This window comes from Malus sylvestris, chromosome 7 (genome assembly GCF_916048215.2).
Source record: "Malus sylvestris chromosome 7, drMalSylv7.2, whole genome shotgun sequence".
NCBI lineage: Eukaryota > Viridiplantae > Streptophyta > Magnoliopsida > Rosales > Rosaceae > Malus > Malus sylvestris.
Window position 1 is genome coordinate 3,160,069 of NC_062266.1, and position 20,611 is coordinate 3,180,679.

The window sequence follows — 20,611 nt, forward strand, 5'->3', positions numbered from 1 at the left end:
GAGTAGTGGACAACCATCCCCCAATCAAGTAAAAAGTGCCCAAAATAGGTATTTATTCAAAACCTATTTCATCCATCCTCATCAAATATTCTCCACAAGGTAACCCCCAAATATTTCCTTTCAAATTATATTAATTAGCTAATTAATTGATTTATTAATTTATTAATTAGCTACAAGTCATGAATCTCATCCAAAAAACCATCTAAGTGGCCAGTCCATCTCCTCCCAAAGCGGCCGGCCACACCCCTATATAAACACCCTCATTTTCTCCAAAACTCAATTCCAACTCTCTTGCTAAATTCTCTAAATTTCTCTAAACAATTTTCCCTCAAATTCTAACCTTATCATCAGAGGTTCTTCGACCAAAGCCCCATCATTCATCATGGGCTCGTGAGGCTTTTGGCCTTGACCTAAGGTGTTAATTGTTTTGTAGGTGCAATTTTGTCCAATAAGAAGAAGGTAGAAATTTGCATCCACAAATTGATGCTTTCATTGAGAGTCTTGATCAAACGCTCGTAGAAGACTCTCGCATTCAAGGTTTTTCATTTTCTTGTTCATTTGTAGATTTTTCGTAGGTTCTTATTCTTGGATTTTTTTTCTAAAAATTCTTTGACAAAATGTAAAAGAAAAGTACAATGGCAAGAGATTCAGAAACCTCAACGAATGGAAATTCCAACGTTCAAGGATTAGGACCGCAACGATCTACAAGGCTCAACACAACGATGAGGGGAGTGCCACCATCCCCACGAGGCACCATCATGGTAACCACCATGGCAACCACCTTCAGCAAGGCTCACAACACCACAATCACAGCCCAAGCCGTGCCATTGAAGCCCACACAGCCCAAGCCCAAGGAGTGACGACCCGAGCCACTCAAGCCCGACGCGAACCCAACACATTGCCAAGCCGAACCTTAGTATCACACCCATGTACGCCACACGCCGAGCATCCCAATCCCGTGGCCTAGCCTGCTCTCGTGGCCTTCCAAGCAACCCAAATCGGCCCAAGATTAATTCAACCGTCCCAGCTTCAAATTACAGGGCCTATGATTGAACCAAGGGCATTTTCACCACATGTCTCTGCAGAATTGACATTTCCCAACTCAAATCTCGTGCCCGAAGTCTACCACATACGGAGAAACTTAACATCCAAGCACTTCCATCCCGTATGGCGAACAACACTTGTCCCGACAAGTCATAGAGTTGACAAATGCCCTCGCGCAGCAAACGACCTTAGTGAATCAACTTTTGCAGCGTGCCTCAGAAGATGTGTCTCGAAAAAGGACAATGGCATACGACGAACCTCTCCAGCAGCGTTTTGGTAAGCAACCACTCGACCAGCCACTAACCGAGTGTTCAAGTAATGTACATTCCTGATTTGACCCCCAAGATAGCTTATACTCTCGTCTTAGCACACGGAGAAGCGTGCATTCTAGACTAAACTCGTAGATAAGTATACACTCACAGTTGGGACTACCATCTAGTAATCAACATGAACGACCTTCCAAGCGAAGTGTTCATTCACAGCAATGTCCGCAAGGAACATCCTTCAACTCACATTGGAGTAGGAAACACAACAAATAGAGAGAAGCAGTCATTCAATCCGGCTCAAGTTCAACCAGCAGCCTACTATGAACATACCACATGAACCGCAACCACGACATAGACAAGTCGAGTATAGGGAATAGTGGACTAGACCAATAGGTCATAACCAAGGGCTGCCGAAAGTTCCATTGCCCCAGCAGAGGCAAATTCAAGAAGAAGTTAACAGGCTCCTAACTGAACGATTGCTCAATTTTTAGCGCAACGAGGCTGTTGACGATGCGCTTCGACAAGACATGACCAATATAAGCATGTCATCATTCGTGATGAGATTGAGTGGACAGATCCACCTCACGGGTTCACTATGCCTCATTTCATTCCGTACAAAGGAGACGAAGATCCGGATCGACATCTTAAGCACTAGCGCAGTACCATGATCCTCTTCAGGAACGACGACGCGCTTATGTGCAAAATTTTTGCCACAACTCTACAAGACGAGGCGCAAGACTGGTTTCACACCTTACCGCTGTAGTCGATCTGGAGTTTCAACGAACTTTCCTTAGTTTTCACTAAGGAGTATTCGTCTAACTGCTCAATCAAAATGATATCCGACCATCTTTTTAGCATCATAAAAAACCTTTAGAAGACAATTCACAGCTATGTCAAGAGGTTCAAAGTGGAAAATGCCAAGATTGTTGGCTACAATGAGGACATAGCAATAGCAGCATTCAGAAATGGGTTTCCCACCAAACACCTTTTATTCAAAAAGCTGATCATAGGAGAATAACTGACTCTAGCAACTTAGTATGCTTTGGCAGAAAAGCACGCACTATGGGACGAGGCCAAACAGTCTAACAAAAACGAGTCGAAAAAGAAGCGCTTGAAACGTTCCCCGACCAGAGAAGACTCAACGCCCGAAACATTCAATAAGTTCACAGTTCCAATCGGCCAAATTCTCCGCAAGCTCAAGAACGAACCTTGGTTCGAACTGCCGTCACCCATGAAAGACGATCTTACCAGGCTGGATCACATAAAGCATTATGCATTCCATCAAATACCTGGCCACACTACCAACAACTGCTTAAAGTAGAAGCAGTACCTTGAGAAGCTGACAAATGATGGCTGTTATGATGAATATCTTAATAGGTCAATGACACAGCCTGCATAAGCAAGGGAAGTCTACATCCCCCCTTAACCCCGTTATGGCTTCTCCAAATAAGTTCGAAGTCTCAAATAGCTCTACGAATAAGACTTTGCAAGCCGAGGATTATCCAGTTTATTATACAGTCTCTACCTTCTAGCACAGTTGATTCATTTCTTTATTCTCAATGAAGATTCAAGAAGTTATTCATAAGTCTGGCTCAACTGATGTCTACAACAACTGATATCTACAACAACAGCTCAAACCCTTATCTGGGTCTGTTCTCCAGTGTGAAAGGATAAACTAATTGTTATCCAATGCGATAGGGTAAACCAATTCCGTGACACCCATATAGGTTTATTCTCCTATGTGAGAGGATAAACTAATTGTGCTCCAGTGCGAGAGGGTAAACCAATTCCCGGACACCCAAAAGGGTCTACTCTCTAATATGAGAGGATAAACTAATTGCTCTCAAGTGCGAGAGGTTAAACCAATTCCCTAACATCCATATGGGTTTGCTCTCCAGTGTGAGAGGATAAACTAATTGCTCTCCAGAACGAGAGGATAAACCAATTCCCCGACACCCAAAAAGGTATGTTCTCCAGTGCGAGAGGATAAACTAATTACTCTCTAGTGCTAGAGGGTAAACTAATAGCTTTCCAGTGTGTAAGGGTAAACTAATTGCTCTCCAGTGCGATAAGGTAAACTAATTCCCCGACACCCATCTGGGTAAGCTCTCCAGTGCGAGAAGGCCACATAGCTCAAAAGATCGAATGCTTGAAGACTAACTAGGCAGGAAATGGTCAGGGGGCAGCAACCAATTTGCACTCAACAGTTCGCTTATCCGACACTTCATCTTCAACAACTCCGATCTTGGTAGCTCCATCCTTGATTGCTCCATTTACGGCAGTTGAGAAATCAAAACTCAAGCAATTCCCTCATTTTTGGCAAGCAGCCCATGCCACGACACTTCTTAGGCCCATGCCGAGCCAATCCTTGGCTTCAGTCAAGTCGAGCAGCACAAGCAATGGTCCCTGCCACACCACATCTTTGGCCCATTCCAAGCTAACTCTTAGCCCCTGCTAGCCGACGTGCCACACCACCCCGACGACTACCCCGTGGCAGCACCACCCAAGAACAAGACAAGGAGAATTAAGTTTTTCTTACATCGGTGGGCGCGGAGAAGACAAAGAAATCAATGGAAGACGGTTTGTTGCACGAGCAAGCAAAGAGGAATGTTAGGGGAGGGGGAACAAATATCCTCTAATTTTCTCTCTTTCTTGTAGAGATAAATAATTGCCCTCCGAAGTTGATTTAATCCCTTACTTAAGGTAGGCTTAAATAGGCTTTGGAGGTGATTTATTTCCCTTTCCTAGAAAAATTTAATTCCAAGTGAGAATCTGCATCAAAGCTGGAGATCTCTACACTTACTGCTAAAGATAGGCAACGGTTATGGCGAACGGGTAACCACGGTTATTTATTCATAACCGTTTATTCTCATACCCGCATAACCGTTTACCCATTGGATAATTGTCTAAATGGTTATACCCATAACCATAACCGTTTATAAACGGTTAACCATACCCATAACCGTGTACCCATTTAACCGTAACCATTTAGTACCCGTTTACTCATTTATAATTTTTAAACCCGTTTATCCTTTCTTTTTTACCATTTACTCCTTTTTCACCCGTCTACGTGATTTTTTAACAACTTGAAAATTAAAAAAGAAAAATTTGTCATAATTTTTTTTTTCTAACAATTAAACACCGTTATAAGTACATTCATCATATATTTCCGCATTTTAATTTTTTAAGTCCGTATACCATTCCAATAATTGAAATAATAGTTTATAGATGATCTTTTTAACTGTTAGCAATGAAGGTAATATAAAATTTGCTAAGTATTCTTGGGTTACGAAAATTGTTAAAAGACAGTATTCTTGGGTTATTTGACTCGGAATGTAAAATATTAACATAATATTTATAATGGACCATGAAATATTAAAGTGGTTAAGAAAAACTATATTATATTAGCTATAGAAATCATGCACTATAGTCAATAGCATTGATCTAAGTTTTGTCCGATAGGGAACATGAAATAAATGGGTAAATGGTTACCCGTTCATAACCGTGGTTAATACCCATAACCGCCCATTTAAATTTCACGGGTAAACAGTTATACCCATAACCGTTTATTTATCTAAACGGTTACCCATAACTGTAACCGTGAAATTTAAATGGGCGGATAACCACGGTTACTCATAATCGATGGGTATTTGCCCATCCCTACTTACTGCCCTTTCCTGCAAGCAACCCAACAGGTGTAGGGGCATTTGTGGAGCCAAAATAATCAAGAAGAATATAGAGGTGACACGTAGATTCTAGGGTAAAAAGGACAAAGTTACCCTCAAGGAACACCAGAACTCTTACGCACGAGCAGTGTTTCAAAATTATGTGTTGTGTTTTGTGTTCACACATGCTACTTCTTTTCTCAACTAATTATTATAAATCTCTGCGTTTTGTGTTCACACCTGCTACTCTTTTTTTTTAATAATGTCTTGAAGAGTAATGTTAGGTAAACCAATTTTTAAACTAAAATAACAAATCATATGAGTGTCACCAATATGAAATAAACGCTAATCAACAATTAGTAATAATCGAATAATCAACAACCACATTGTTGATAATAAATTTCACACTGATGAGAGGACAAATTTATGCTTGGCCTACTAATTTGCTACGTGAAGTTCAAGAGTGGATTAGAAATTTCTTAAACGAGGTATGCCTCTAATAACTTGGAGTTCTTGTTGTAAGTTGAAAGAAGAGGGTGGTTTGGGTATCCGAGATCTTTTTAAATCCAATTGTTCTCTCCTTCTTAAAAAATGTTAGGATGTATTTTCTTCTTCCTCACCGGCTTCGGATTGGTTACGTAACAGATTTCTTAAAGACAACTTTCATTTGCTAAAGTCTTATAAAAAGTCTTCCGTTTGGTTGGGGCTTAAACAATTATGGCCCTCCTTCTATAGTTCCCTTCAATGGAGTGTTGGTGATGGCCATAAGATTTCTTTTTTGTATGATAACTGGCTTGGAACCACTTTGCTCTCTAATATTGGTGAGGTTGACATAATTCCCTTGAATTCGAAGGTAAAAGATTTTATTCTGGATTCAAAATGGTCTCTTCCCATTGTCTTTACTTCTTCTTTTCCTCATCTTTTGGAGAAGATTATGAAGACTCCATTGCCAATTGCACACATGGATGATGCGTTATTTTGGACAGGTTCATCTTCGGGTACTGTTTCAGCTAAGGAGGCTTTTCTTTTTTTTTTCTCATCTCATGCTCCACATAAAAAATGGGCTAAAATGGTTTGGCATCAATCTATTCAACCATGCAAAAGCTTAGTAGTTTGGAAAGCTTGTCATGGAAGATTATTGACTGATGATTTATTGCAACGCCGAGGTGTGGCTTTAGCTTCTTATTGCGCTTTTTGTCATAATGCTAGGGAATCTTGTGACCATCTTCTTCTGCATTGTCCTCAAATGGTTGCTTTATGGAAATGGATTTTCATTCTTTTTGGCAAGCCTTATGATCCTTGGCAATGCATTGAAGATATTTTTTATGGTTCTTTGGTCTCATCTTTCCCCACATTTGTTCGGAAACTTTGGTTATTGGTTATTTGCAGTTTCTTTTGGTGGCTTTGGCACGAAAGGAACAAGATCAGGTTTGAGAACAAAAGTTTCAGTATTGTCGAGTCCCAACGTTGTCTTTTACGGCATTGGAGGGAATCAACTTCTACTTGTTTTTCTTCTTTCACTGGTTGTGTATCGATTCCCATATTCTCCATGTTAAGAATTTCATCCCTTTCTTTGGATGCTCTTAGTTTCGTGCCTGTGTTTTGGCGTCCGCCTCCTGTTGGGTGGATTAAGATTAAGAATGGCATAACATTTGGTTAAAGACAGATTCTATGCATGTCATCAGCGTACTATCAGCTCACTCCATGGATGTTCCATGGTTTCTTAAAGTTTCTTGGGCAAATTGTTTATGGCATATTGCTCGCTTGCATTTGCGTTTTTCGCATATTTTTAGGGAAGGGAATTGTTTGGCAGATGCTTTTGCTAATTTTGGTGCAATGAATAATAGCTTTACGTGGTGGGACTTGGTACCCGATTTTGCTGATGCGTCTCATATAAGAGATTGTGTTGGGCTTCCATTCTTCCGTTCGAGCTCATGAGGAGCAAATTGTTGCTATGGAAGAGGATTTTGGGAAAGAAATATAACCAATTGAATTATGGGAATTCAATTTAGGTGACTGAAGCTAAGCACCCTTAAACTAGTCCATATCATTTTCATTAATTGTTTTTAGCGGGTTTTGGCCTAGTCCCCCCGTTTGTTCTACTTTTCCTTTTTTCTTCTTATTATTAATAAAATCTTGTAGAGGGGGGACGGGCGGGGGGTTTCTGGGTGCAACAGTCGTTTCTCATTTGGAAGAGGGTTGTTGCCTTGCATGCGACTGTTGATGAAGAGCTAATCTCGCCTAATCCGTCTCTAAAAAAATTTATATAAAAAAAAAAAAAGTAGTTAGGCTGCTCCTATATTGCCAATTAGTGCTATGATGGAACCCCAACTTTCTTTATGGTATTAGAGTATATGTTTTCTCATGTATGAAGTCTACTGACCATACGTGCTTCACGTCACCCAACTTGTGTTGTCCACGTTTTAAGCTTGAAATAAGGGACATTGCATGTGCCTATAAGTAATTTGGACAACTCACATTTTATGGTGGAACCCAACTTTCTTCACGTATCATATGGTTTAAAAAATTTGGTTTAATAATTTGTTATACAAAGACATATATACATTATAATTAGTAACATCTAAAATGAGTATCTCAAATTTTGTCTGAAGCATGTGTGCGTGTACCTTTTAGGTAAATGTTTTACTCGAATAAGACTGCATTTTAAGTTTTTATTATCTAGAGTCTAAAAAGAGTGTCACCATTTCATCGATTGTGGCATATGCATAAACGTGATCGTATATAACTGGCTTGGCTGTCAATTATATAAATTGCAGATTAAGCTTGTGAGCGTGACTAAATGACCAAGTTTAGGAGTCCTATATATTAAGGTTAGTTGTGTACTATTTGGGATGAGTTTTCGCTCCTGGTTGAATTCCTGTATAATCCTAATTCTTATAGTATATGAACAAGGCATCTGGAGGGTTTTATGTGTGCGAGTAAGATCAAATTGTTAAGAGATCACAAGACGCAAGGGGAGACACTTTCGAAGGAATGTGAGGGGTAAAAGAAATTAAGACCTAGGGTTAGTGAACCAAAGGGGTTTTCATACTATTGAACTATCTCGGGAATCATCGGAGTGGACGTTAACAATTTTTGGCTGAACCATTATAATTTTGTGTTCTTGTGCGTGCGTTTTCTTTGTGCTTGGTGTTTTTGTATTTCTTTGCGGTTTGATTATTGTGTGTTTTATCAGACTTCGTCGAAATCAAGATTCATATTGAGAATCGGAAGAGACTTCACTGCTGCTGAACATTTTAGCAGGAGGTGATGCTTACACCCAATCCCGGGTGGACACGTTAATCAAAACTTGGACACGTGTCCACCCAAGATTGGGTGTAAGCACCACCTCCTGCTGAAATGTGAGCAGCCAAGTTGTGTTCTTGAGAATTTAAGATGTACAGTAAACTAGTATTAGAGCTGACAGGTTAGGCGTTGGTATTTGTTCAAGTGCGACAAGCAGCATGATTGCGAATGAAGAGTCATGCATAACCATGGGGAGCGTTGAAGGCAACTTAAAGCCCTTTACCAAAAAAGGAGTATTTTCACGCTATGATAGAAATGAATGATAGATCATCCAGTACTACGGACTGTTGATATTCTTCTTTGCTTAAAAATGAGAGGTCTTAGGTTTGAATGAAGAGTCATGCATAACCATGGGGAGCGTTGAAGGCAGCTTAAAGCCCTTTACCTTTGGTGAGCATAGAGATCCAAATGGCTAGAATGGTTTGATAGCTTAAGATTGATTCAATGGTTTGATAACATAGAGATCCAATGGCTAACATGCTTGCACAACTTGATAAAGCTAGAAAAAAATAAATGCTAATATGAACACACACTAGATCTTCCGAGGAGCTATTAGGAGCTAGGAAGGCCTACCATTCCCTCTTTGATCACTCCATTGAGAAGATGTTGCCTACCGCGTTGATAGCCCTGAAGGCAAGGTAAATTTCATCTTCCATACTCAGTACTTGCATAGTTGTCTCTTAGTTTTCTTTCGTTTGTGGGATAATTAATAGTGCCTGTTTGATAATTGTGATCTGAGATAGATGGAAGTGAGAATTGAGAAATATGGGCCTTGTACTTCGCTGGTTTTTTTTTTAATTTTATTGCACGACTATTGCACAAAGATAAGGTTTCAAAAAAGGGATGGTACTAGTATTGCTATTAAATGTGCAGTATGGTAGTTTAATAACTAGGACATTGAAATACATAGGTTCCATTCGGTTGAACGAACGTGAAAGAAAAGATTTGGTTTTGATAAGAAACTAACTTTGCTAAAAAATTAGAAGGCATTAGGTTAAATGTATTTCAAATAACCAGATAATATGCAGTTGAAAAGGGCCAAAACTAACTATATTGAGTCATTTGAAATTCATTTATTTTCTTCATTTTCTTATTCGGATCTTGAACATATTAATTGTAATATGTGTGTGTATGAAATGAATATGTGAAGTCATTTAACTGGTGTTTCGTTTTCATTTTGTCCAGCTCTTGGTTGCTCTTGTGAGTTCCTATAGGTACGAAGGATCAAAGGTTAAGGATGACACTGCAAAATCTGAGGCCAAAACACTTGTTAATGCCATTAAGGATGTCGATAAGAGGCACCCCAATGAAGATGATGAGGTGATCAGGATACTATCAACAAGAAGCAAGCCCCATCTCAAGGAAGTCTCTAAACACTACAAGGAAATTTCTGGCCACGACATTGATGAAGTATGTATATAAGGTCCAAAGAGAACGTTTACCTGCCTAGCTAATTCTTCGAATTTTTCTTGGCCTACTTAGATAGCATGTTATGCAACCCGACGTATGCAAGAGAAATAAGTTGGGAGAAAGAGTTGGCTGTGCAACATTATCCAGAAATTTTGTCAACCGAAATACTTCCAGTATTCAGAATGCTACTTGCATCTATTTTCTAAAGTCACATTGTTTTGTTTAGGATCTTGATCATGCTGTGAGGTTAAAAGAGACGGTGCAATGCCTGTGTACTCCTGAGAAATATTTCAGCAAGGTAAGCCAGAGTCACAAATTTTGTATCAAGTTACTAATGCAATATTACATATGACCTCTCAGGCAACCTTGTGCATGAAATTCTTGAACTCTTGTTCTTATCAGGTCTTGGAACATTCATTGAGAACTGATGTCCATAAGCATACCAAGAAGGGATTGACTAGAGTAATTGTTACCCGAGCTCACTCGGATATGATGGAGATCAAGGAGGAATTCGAGAACCATCACGGAGTCTCTTTAATTCGAGCACACAGCTCCCCGGGAGGTTGGCGCGGGTTGAGGGTCGCTGTCGGGCTTCTGCTTCACTGTCGGGCTTTGTCGGGCAAGTCTCGTCGGGCAAGTCTTGTCGGGCAAGACTCTTCGGGCAAGGCTTGTCGGGTAAGGCTGAAAGAGAAGGACAGAGTTAACTTTGAGAGGTGCCTTTGTGGGGCCTTAGGTGTAGACCTTGAGGCTCACAATCAAGGTTAACTTTTGGGTGCTCAGGCGTGCCACTGCCATCTTCAGTATGGCAGATGTGAAATGGATGTTGAGTCTTAGTTGTAAATATGTATATATCCGAGAAACCGTGTTAGTTATGACAAGTGCCTTTGTGGGGCCTTAGGTGCAGGCCTTAAGGCTTTCTATCAATAACTAAACCAATGCTCGAACACATCATATTTGTTCTTGTGATTGCATGAGTCTTATAACTATTATACTTCTGATTACCCGAGTCCGAGAGGTAGAATGAACCCAAATAGGTGCCTTTGTAGGGCCTTAGATGTAGGCCTTGAGGCTTCCCATTAGAGTTCGTTCTTATACTCAAACGTTCTAGACCGCAGAACGGAATGAATCCAAATAGGTGCCTTCGTGGGGCCTTAGGTGTAGGCCTTGAGGCTTCCTATCAGAATCCATTCCATGCTTAAGCGTTCTATGATAATCATAATATAATAGAAATAAGACTAAGAGGTAGGTCGATTACTTGCGCCCCAAGTAACTTTGGACTTCTCGTTTATCAAGGATTGTCGTGGATGGGTTAAGTCCACATAAGATTCTTTTTATGCCTTGAGGCCAAGGACTTTTAACTAATCAAATTTACATGCCCGAGGGCTTAGGACTCGGATCTGGTTTGAACACTGAAGATATATTCAAATCGGATCCGAGTACTGAGAAAGCCTTTTAATAGTCATCTTGTTAGAAATAACTTGAATATAACTGGAAGTATACAACATATTGCTAGGCTAATGAATGAAAAGACAAAAACACAAAGAAGGTCGGGCAAGGTTTAACCTTGTCGGGCAAGCCTGATCGTCTTGCAGGTTCCTATCTTTGTAGTTTATCAAGGGTCTGAAAGTTTTAGAGAGCGAAAGATTACAAAAGATGAATCGATACTACAGCAAGGTTGAACAAGGTAGCAGAGCTATTACAAGGGTTTGAGTGAAGGTTTATCCCGCGGGGGATGAAGGCTTGTCCCGAGAGGGATGAAGGTTTGAGCTGACTACAGCTTCGTTTTGAAGGCAAATCTGGCTTTGAGCAGAGTTTGTGCTTTTGTTTGTTTGTTTGAGTGTCCTTATTCCTGGTTTCTCTTTCTTCTTATATAGATAACTCGGCTTGGTCTCCTGTAGCAGCAACCTTGCCCGAATGCGGTTTGAAGGGTGATGACTCATCAGCTATTTTACATGTACTGCCACCATAAAGTACTTTATGGGCTGTGTAGCTGGTCAGTCTATACCACTTGGCCTTTGGGTAGGTAAGCAAGTAGTCTTCATGAGCTGTACTAAGTCAGAAAAGGCCCTTTCCTACTTTCTGGGCTTTGACTGGGCTTCGGCTGACTTTCCCTTTGGGCCTCCTTTTGGGCCAGCTCCTTTCTTGAGCCCAAAGTTCAAGTTTTGATCCAAACAGTGCCCCCCTTCAATTAATGTTAAGGTTGGAATCCCAGGCGCCATCATTGATTGAATATCCGCATGCGTGTATATCAATCTTTTGGAACTTTGTGTTTTCTAGACAGGATGAAGGCAACCCTGTGCCCCTTGCTCTCCTCACGACCTTTGAACTATCCTCTAGGGGCTCTATAAATTCTGGCTCGGAATTTCTTCTGTCAAGCCATCAAATCCTCTTCGGCCTTCTCTTCCATCTTCCTCGAGCGTTCAAAAACTGAGAAATGGGTTCCTCAGGCTTTGAGTGGGGTTTCCTAAAACTCCCTTTTCGTGAGAAAAAAGGTTTTCATCAAATGACTGCTATCTCCAACACCCTTGGTCAGGCGGTTTCCTCTTGAAGGCTTGTCTTCCTGCTTCCTCTTGAAGGCTTGTCTTCCTGCTTATTGCGGTGATAAGTCGGGCTTCACCATCACTTATGGTGATGGTCCTGTCTAAGGATCCTCTACCAGGCTTATGTTGGCCGCACAACCCGATCACCTGATTGGGTTCCATCAATGAAGACAACGGAAAATCAGCTGAAGATATCATTGCATCCAGAAGGAGAATTGATTGTAATACGTTAGCTTTGAATCTTTTGTAAATTTCATCAATTTGTCGAAATAAAATATACATTATCTCAGCAACTCTTGTCTTTCCATCTTCTTGAATGATTGATAAATATACACTGCACATTGATATCCCGAAGCTTGCTTTACCTTGTATCCTCTTCAATATAACAATCTCTAACATCCCACAACGTAGGACAATATTTCTTTAAGAATTTAACATTAATGGGATGTTTCTGCCTATTCCCTTCAAGGTCCGTCAAGTAGTATCCTCCTCTATCTAAAACGTAACTAATAATGAAATGACTTTCCCGTGTCGGGCTCCATTTTCCAAAGCCCCTGAGCTGAGCTCCTAGAGGGAGGACTGTCTTCCAGACTAAATCCCCTTCCCTGAAAGACTTCATTTTTACCTTTTTGTTATAAGCTCGGGCAACGGCTTGCTTTCCTTCTTGAATCTGGTTCAAAGCTTCAATTCGGGCTACATCCAAGTCTTCAATTCCTTGACACATGGCTTCGATGTACTCTTCACTATGTAACCCAAATTGATTTTGCATTCTTACAGAACTTACATTGATCTCCACGGGGAGCACTGCATCTTGCCCGAAAGTTAAAGCATAAGGAGTTGTCCCTGTTCCTGCCCTCTTGGAAGTTTTGTATGCCCACAAAGTGTTCCTCAGATTTTCATGCCACTTTTCTGGACTATCAATCACCATTCTCTTGATAATGTTGACCAGGATCTTGTTGCTGGCTTCTGCCTGGCCATTTGATTGAGGGTAGTACGGACTAGACCGGATCATCTTTATTTTGTACTTACTTGCAAACTCCTCAACTTCTTTTGAAATAAAAGATGGCCCACGATCCGTCACTATAGTTTCGGGCACCCCATATCTGTGCAGAATCTTGGTCTCGATAAAATTCTTGATTGTGGCTGAAGTTATGAATTTTACTGTTGATGCTTCCACCCACTTGGTGAAATAATCCGTTGCTACAATTATGAAGGTATGCCCTTTATTAGAAGCTGGATAGATTTGCCCGATGAAGTCCATCGCCCATCCTCTGAAGGGCCAAGGCTTGACCACTGGATTTAAAGGTACCGAGGGCACATGCTGGAGAGGTCCGTGCCTTTGACATTCTTCACAACCTCGGGTATAAAACTTGCAATCTTTTTCCATGTCGAGCCAGAAATAACCATACCTTCTAAGCAACCATCTCATCTTCGTTCCAGCCTGATGTGCTCCACATACTCCTTCATGTACTTCGGCCATTACCCTCATGGATTCTTCTTGGCCCAAGCATTTCAACAGTAACCCATCTGGAGCTTTCCTTAGCAAGTTCTTCGCCCATAAGACATACTTGGTTGCTTGCTGTCTATCCTTCTTGCTTGTAGGCGAAGAGGGATCCTTCAAATGATGAATGATAGGTGACCTCCAATCTTCTATCTCGGCTTCTAGCACCATTATATCTAGACTGAATCCCCTTTCTAAGATCGAATGAAGGTTTCTTCTTTGGATCTCGACATCTATCCCATATATTCTCTCCTGTATTGGCACTCCTGAGGCTAGTTGTGCCATCTCGTTGGCCGCTAAGTTAGATCCCCTGGGAACATGATTAACTGATATCTCAGAATCCCAGAAACTCAATAATTGCGTAGCTGCCAAGTAATACTCCGCCATGGTAATATGTCTGCACTTGAACTCCCCGTTTAACTGGTTTATTACCAACTCTGAATCCCCAAAGACCTCTACCTTTACTGCCCCCAGATCCATCAAGATTTCCAGACCAATTATTAAGGCCTCATATTCTGCCCGATTATTAGTATTTCCTTGGTAGTCCAGGAGAAATGAATAATAATGATAAACCCCCTGAGGGTTTACAATTACAATCCCCGCTCCTGAAGCCTTCTGAGTGTGAGATCCATCAAAATACAACTTCCAATGAGTGATCCAGAGACCAGCTACTCTTCTTATCTCTTGCTGGACCCAATCTTCTTTGCCCGAAATATCTTTTCTTGGCGGGATCCAAATGCTAGTAACCTCCAGGCTTCCTAGGATATTGATTACCTCACTTTGAGATTCTTGGTGCTCGGCCAGGAAGTCAACAATTGCTTGGCCTTTGACTGCCCTTTGGGGTACGTACTGAAAACTGAATTCTGATAATGCTAGAATCCATTTTCCAATCCTTCCTGTGAGCATTGGCTTTGATAACATGTACTTTATCACATCTGTCTTGGCGATGATGTGCACGTGACAAGGTAACATGTAATGCCTTAATTTACTGGAAGTGAAATATAGAGCCAAGCATAATCTCTCTACTGGGGAATACCTTGTTTCTACCTCGGTCAGAATTCTACTGAGGTAGTACACTGCCTGCTCCTTCCTGCCTTCATTATTTTGGGCTAGCAAACTCCCGATTGACTTTTCTGAGGCAGAAATATACAGCTTCAAGGGTTTTCCCCTTTGAGGTGCCACCAACACTGGTGGAGAGGTCAAATAGGCCTTGATGCTGTCAAAGGCCTGTTGGTGTGGTGGTCCCCACTCGAAGTTTTCTTTATCTTTCAATCTTAATAAAGGAGTCAGCGGCTGGATCTTGCCTGCTAAATTAGCAATGAATCTCCTCAAGAAGTTAATTTTGCCCAGTAGCCTCTGGAGTTGCACCTTGTTGGTGGGTGAAGGCGACTCCATTATTGCCCGAGATTTGTTCTTGTCCACTTCTACACCTCTTTGATGCACCAGGAATCCCAAGAAGTTGCCCGCTCTTACTCCAAACGCGCATTTCTTTGGATTCATTTTTAATTTGTGGATCCTCATCCTTGCTAATGCTTGTTTGAGATCTTCTAGATGCTGTTCTTCTGTCTTGGACTTCACCACTATGTCATCGATGTATACCTCCATGCTCTGGCCAATCAGATCGTGAAAGATGGCATTCATTGCCCTTTGGTAAGTTGCACCAGCGTTCTTGAGCCTGAATGGCATGACCAGATATTCATATGCCCCCATATGATCGGGACACCTAAAAGCTGTTTTGTGTATATCTTCTGGAGCCATCTTTATCTGATTATACCCGGCATTCCCATCCATAAAAGATAGGACTTTATGTTTTGCTACTGCATCTATGGATAAATCGGCCATGGGCATGGGATACTTATCTTTTGGTGTAGCGCCATTAATATTTCTGTAATCGACATAACATCGTACTGCTTTTGTTACAGCTTTTAAAACGGGTACAATGTTGGCCAACCACTCCACATATTTGGCTGGTCTAATAAAGCCAGCTTTTACTAGCCTTTCAATCTCTTCTTTGACCTTTTCTTCTATCTCCTTTGACATCCTTCGTGGTGCTTGCTTAACAGGTTTATATCCCTTCTTGATGGGCATTCTATGTTCCACCAAGGCTGAATCTAAACCTGGCATCTCAGTATAATGCCAAGCAAAACAGTCTTTAAATTCTTGCAAAAGGCAGATAATCCTTGCCCGATCATCAACCCCCAATAAACCACTAATTTGTATTGGTCTTGGATCCTCCTCTGTCCCTAGATCAATAATTTCCAGAGGATCCTGGACTTCTGTTGGTGACTTATCTGGTTCTGCACACAAAAATTCGACCAACTCCGGGCTCTTGGGCAAGTCATCTGGCCCATCTAGGTCATAAATGCACTCGGCCATTTGAATGGCCCGTTCCAATTCTTCTCTGCAAGATTCTTCCTTGCTTTCATGCTGGCTGGTTGAAGTTCCCACCTGCCATTCCTGCTCTTCCTTGTCCAAGAGCTCCCTTTCTTGCCTTCTTCCCTTCCCATATACCAACAGTCTTTTAATCAGGGATCTGACAGCCATTACCTGATCTTTCTTCTTTTGTTCAGTCATTGATGGTGTAGGGGATTTGGGAGGATACAAGGTCTATCCCACTCCTTTCTAGTAAGGAGCATTCCTTATTCCAAAAGCTTTTGGGCCATCACCTTGGTAGGGCGGCCATTCTCATCAGCTCCTAAACACTTCAAGATTCCTACGTTGGGGTTGTAGAAACTTTCTTCCGCAACATTGGCTGTGGGGAGAAATGGTCGTGATTCGGCCTCCACCATCTCCCAAAAGCCTGGTCCTTCTGTGCTCGCTTCATGGTAAACAGCCACTTGTTGATGAAGAGTGGAGGGTATGGCCAAACTTTGGTGGATCCAATCTCTTCCGAGTAAGGCCCTATAAGTGGAAATGCAGTCCACCACAAAGAAAGCCAGCATGATCTGTTTAGATCCCAAATCCACTTCTAAAGGCAATATCCCATGAGTTTTGGTGATAGCGCCTGAGAAGCTAGAGACCGTGAGGTTTGTGGGAATAAGATCCTCCGTGCCTCTTCCCATTTTCCTCATTTGCTTGGCTGGTAACACATTAACAACTGCTCCCCCATCAATTAGAATTCTTTTGAATGGCACATCTTTCAAACGAGCAGCAACATATATGGGCTTCAGATGATTGGCCAACGAGCTGTTCGGGCGGCTAAACACCATTTCGTCTGTGTAAATCCTGAAAGGACTATCTTTGGAAGCTTCAGTGGATTCAGCCTTGCCCGACTCTCCTTTTTCGACTACCTCCACATTGACATGTGCCATCATTGGCTCAGTTGTCAAGTAATCATCCTCCATAGTAGCGGGTTGATCAAGTCTGGCACCAAACATGGCGGATAATACATACGCCATGTTGATATGAAAATTACTAGGCTCAGGCAGATCTTCTTTATTGCCCCCAATCTGGTCCATGAATTCATCCAACCAGGCCATTGCATCGGCTGGAAGTAGTGGTTCTGGTGCCCCCTCCTGTTGATTCGTGCCCGCATACAGCGTTTGCTTTGGAACTTCACCAAAGGGATCCACCAATGGCAAAGAAGGTAGTCTCCTTTCAGATGAAACAGCTCCAACGCAAATAGGCTCTGGCTTCCACCCGGGGGTTGGCACCATGACCAGATCTTCTTAAGCTCTCCTCAAGATCCGATATTTCCCAAGGTGTTGGCTCTGCGACACGTAATTCCCCTCGCCTTCCGTCTTGCTATTGGCATTTTCCACCTCTTTCTTACTTCTCCAGCGGAGCTGACTATTTCCCTCAGATGATGTTTTCTCCAATTTTTTATTTTTGGAGGCTTCGGATGTTGCGGGGGTCTTCAGGGAATTCATGTAGCCTTTGTGCTGCCTTTGAACCCTCCTGACTATGGAGGCTCCTATTTGTTTGGTAGGTTGTCCGTTCTTTCCAACTACATACCATTTTCACCCGAGGTGGGTAGGATTTCCTTTTCTGACAGGATTTGTTATCCTATCCATCCTCTTGATTTCCCTTCCCATCTGGCCATATTGAGGATGATCTGTACCCCTCCGTATTTTGGCCCCCATATCTTCTGCCTCTTCAGAAGCTTCATGGTTTCGAAATACTTCTGACAAAGCTTTGGGTTGGGAATCACCTCCTAATCGTTGAAAAACGCTTCGGGAAGTGTCTTTTTTCGTAGCCTGCTTAATCTTTTCGTGGGCTCTTCTCCTTTCATCTTCTTCCTTACTCCTGATCAGTTCATGATCAATGAGGATTCCAACCGGGGGAATTTTGAGCTCACACTCGCATTGGCACTTACTACACATAACCATCCCCTTGATTATGGCTGCTTTTGGATATTCGGGCGATTTAATCACCCCTCCAGTAGGTTTTTCAGCCAATCTTTCTTCCTCTGGTTCCCTTGTGATTCTTTCTTTTCCCTTCTCAACCCATGCCATATTGATCATATTTACAGGGGCTTCTGAGAAGGGAATTGCAGGTTTGTCTACCACCAACTCTTCTGGCGGGCTGGTTTTAAGTCTCTTTCCCTCGGGATGAACCAGGTCTGTTTCTTTTCTGGAGCCTGTGGAAGCTTTCTCCAATCTTTGCAACATTTGTAGCAATGTGGTTTGCAAATCTTCTGGCATTTTGACATATATCTTCTGATCAAATGTGGTCTCACTGGGCGTGCCAAAACTATGTTCGCGTCAGGAATTTCCGTCGAGGATGTTTCCTGGCCGACGAGAAACAGCTCCCCAGGAGGTTGGTGCCGGTTGATAGCTGCTGTCGGGCTTCTGCTTCACTGTCGGGCTTTGTCGGGCAAGTCTTGTCGGGCAAGACTGAAAGAGAAGGACAGAGTTAACTTTAAGAGGTGCCTTTGTGGGGCCTTAGGTGTAGGCCTTGAGGCTCACAATCAAGGTTAACTTTTGGGTGCTCAGGCGTGCCACTGCCATCTTCAGTATGGCAGATGTGAAATGGATGTCGAGTCTTAGTTGTATATATGTATATATCCGAGAAACCGTGTTAGTTATGACATGTGCCTTTGTGAGGCCTTAGGTGTAGGCATTGAGGCTTCCTATCAATAACTAAACCAGTGCTCGAACACATCATATTTGTTCTTGTGATTGCATGAGTCTTATAACTATTATACTTCTGATTACCCGAGTCCGAGAGGTAGAATGAACCCAAATAGGTGCTTTTGTAAGGCCTTAGATGTAGGCCTTGAGGCTTCCCATTAGAGTTCGTTCTTATACTCAAACGTTCTAGACCGCAGAACGGAATGAATCCAAATAGGTGCCTTCGTGGGGCCTTAGGTGTAGGCCTTGAGGCTTCCTATCATAATCCATTCCATGCTTAAGCGTTCTATGATAATCATAATGTAATAGAAATAAGACTAAGAGGTAGGTCAATTACTTGCGCCCCAAGTAACTTCGGACTTCTCGTTTATCAAGGATTGTCATGGATGGGTTAAGTCCACATAAGATTCTTTTTTATGCCTTGAGGCCAAGGACTTTTAACTAATCAGATTTACATGCCCGAGGGCTTAGGACTCGGATCTGGTTTGAACACTGAAGATATATTCAAATCGGATCCGAGTACTGAGAAAGCCTTTTAATAGTCATCTTGCTAGAAATAACTTGAATATAACTGGAAGTATACAACATATTGCTAGGCTAATGAATGAAAAGACAAAAACACAAAGAAGGTCGGGCAAGGTTTAACCTTGTCGGGCAAGCATGATCGTCTTGCAGGTTCCTATCTTTGTAGTTTATCAAGGGTCTGAAAGCTTTAGAAAGAGAGAGATTACAAAAGATGAATTGATACTACAGCAAGGTTGAAAAAGGTAGTAGAGCTATTACAAGGGTTTGAGTGAAGGTTTATCCCGCGGGGGATGAAGGCTTGTCCCGAGAGGGATGAAGGCTTGGGCTGACTATAGCTTCATTTTGAAGGCAAATCTGGCTTTGAGCAGAGTTTGTGCTTTTGTTTGTTTGTTTGAGTGTCCTTATTCCTGGTTTCTCTTTCTTCTTATATAGATAACTCGGCTTGGTCTCCTGTAGCAGCAACCTTGCCTGAATGCGGTTTGAAGGGTGATGACTCATCAGCTATTTTACATGTACTGCCACCATAAAGTACTTTATGGGCTGTGTAGCTGGTCAGTCTATACCACTTGGCCTTTGAGTAGGTAAGCAAGTAGTCTTCATGAGCTGTACTAAGTCAGAAAAGGCCCTTTCCTACTTTCTGGGCTTTGACTGGGCTTCGGCTGACTTTCCCTTCTGGCCTCCTTTTGGGCCAACTCCTTTCTTGAGCCCAAAGTTCAAGTTTTGATCCAAACAGGGAATTATAAGGATTTCCTACTCACATTGCTTGCAAGAGGAGGTTGACTAAAACGGCAGGACGGAAAGTTGGGGTTTGTCGGGATTACTTGAAAGGGACTCTGTGTTACCCTTGTCAATTGCTTTCGATTGTTTGGCCTTTTCATGGCTCTTATAGCTATCTGTATGTGTGTTGTGTTATCATTAAGAGAAACTGAAATAAATCAATCAATCAATGAGGCATTTTAGCGTTTCAATAAACTCATTTCGTGTTCAAAGAAGTATCGATGCACCTTCAAAGTAGCGTGCAGAGACTCAAGCTGGTGAGACCACTCCCTCTTTGCTCAAGTTAATGAATGAAATGGGATGAGATTAGCAAAGCCTATTTTGAAAGTAAGCCCAAGTTTTCTCCAGTTGAATATGAGTTTAAGGAAATATTAGTATATTACTACTAGAGGCTTAAGAAACTTTTAGATTACCTATAAACATTTGTTAACATTTTCTAATAGTTAAGGACATAGTTCAAACATTCTCTAAGAAATTAATGGCATAATCCACGTACATAAGTTTG

At 41.8% G+C, this 20,611-nt stretch overlaps 1 pseudogene; it reads left to right on the forward strand.

Moving 5' to 3' along the window:
• The first annotated feature begins 1,286 nt into the window (after nt 1–1,286).
• Nucleotides 1,287–20,321, forward strand: LOC126628975 (annexin D4-like; annotated as a pseudogene).
• The last annotated feature ends 290 nt before the right edge of the window (nt 20,322–20,611 follow it).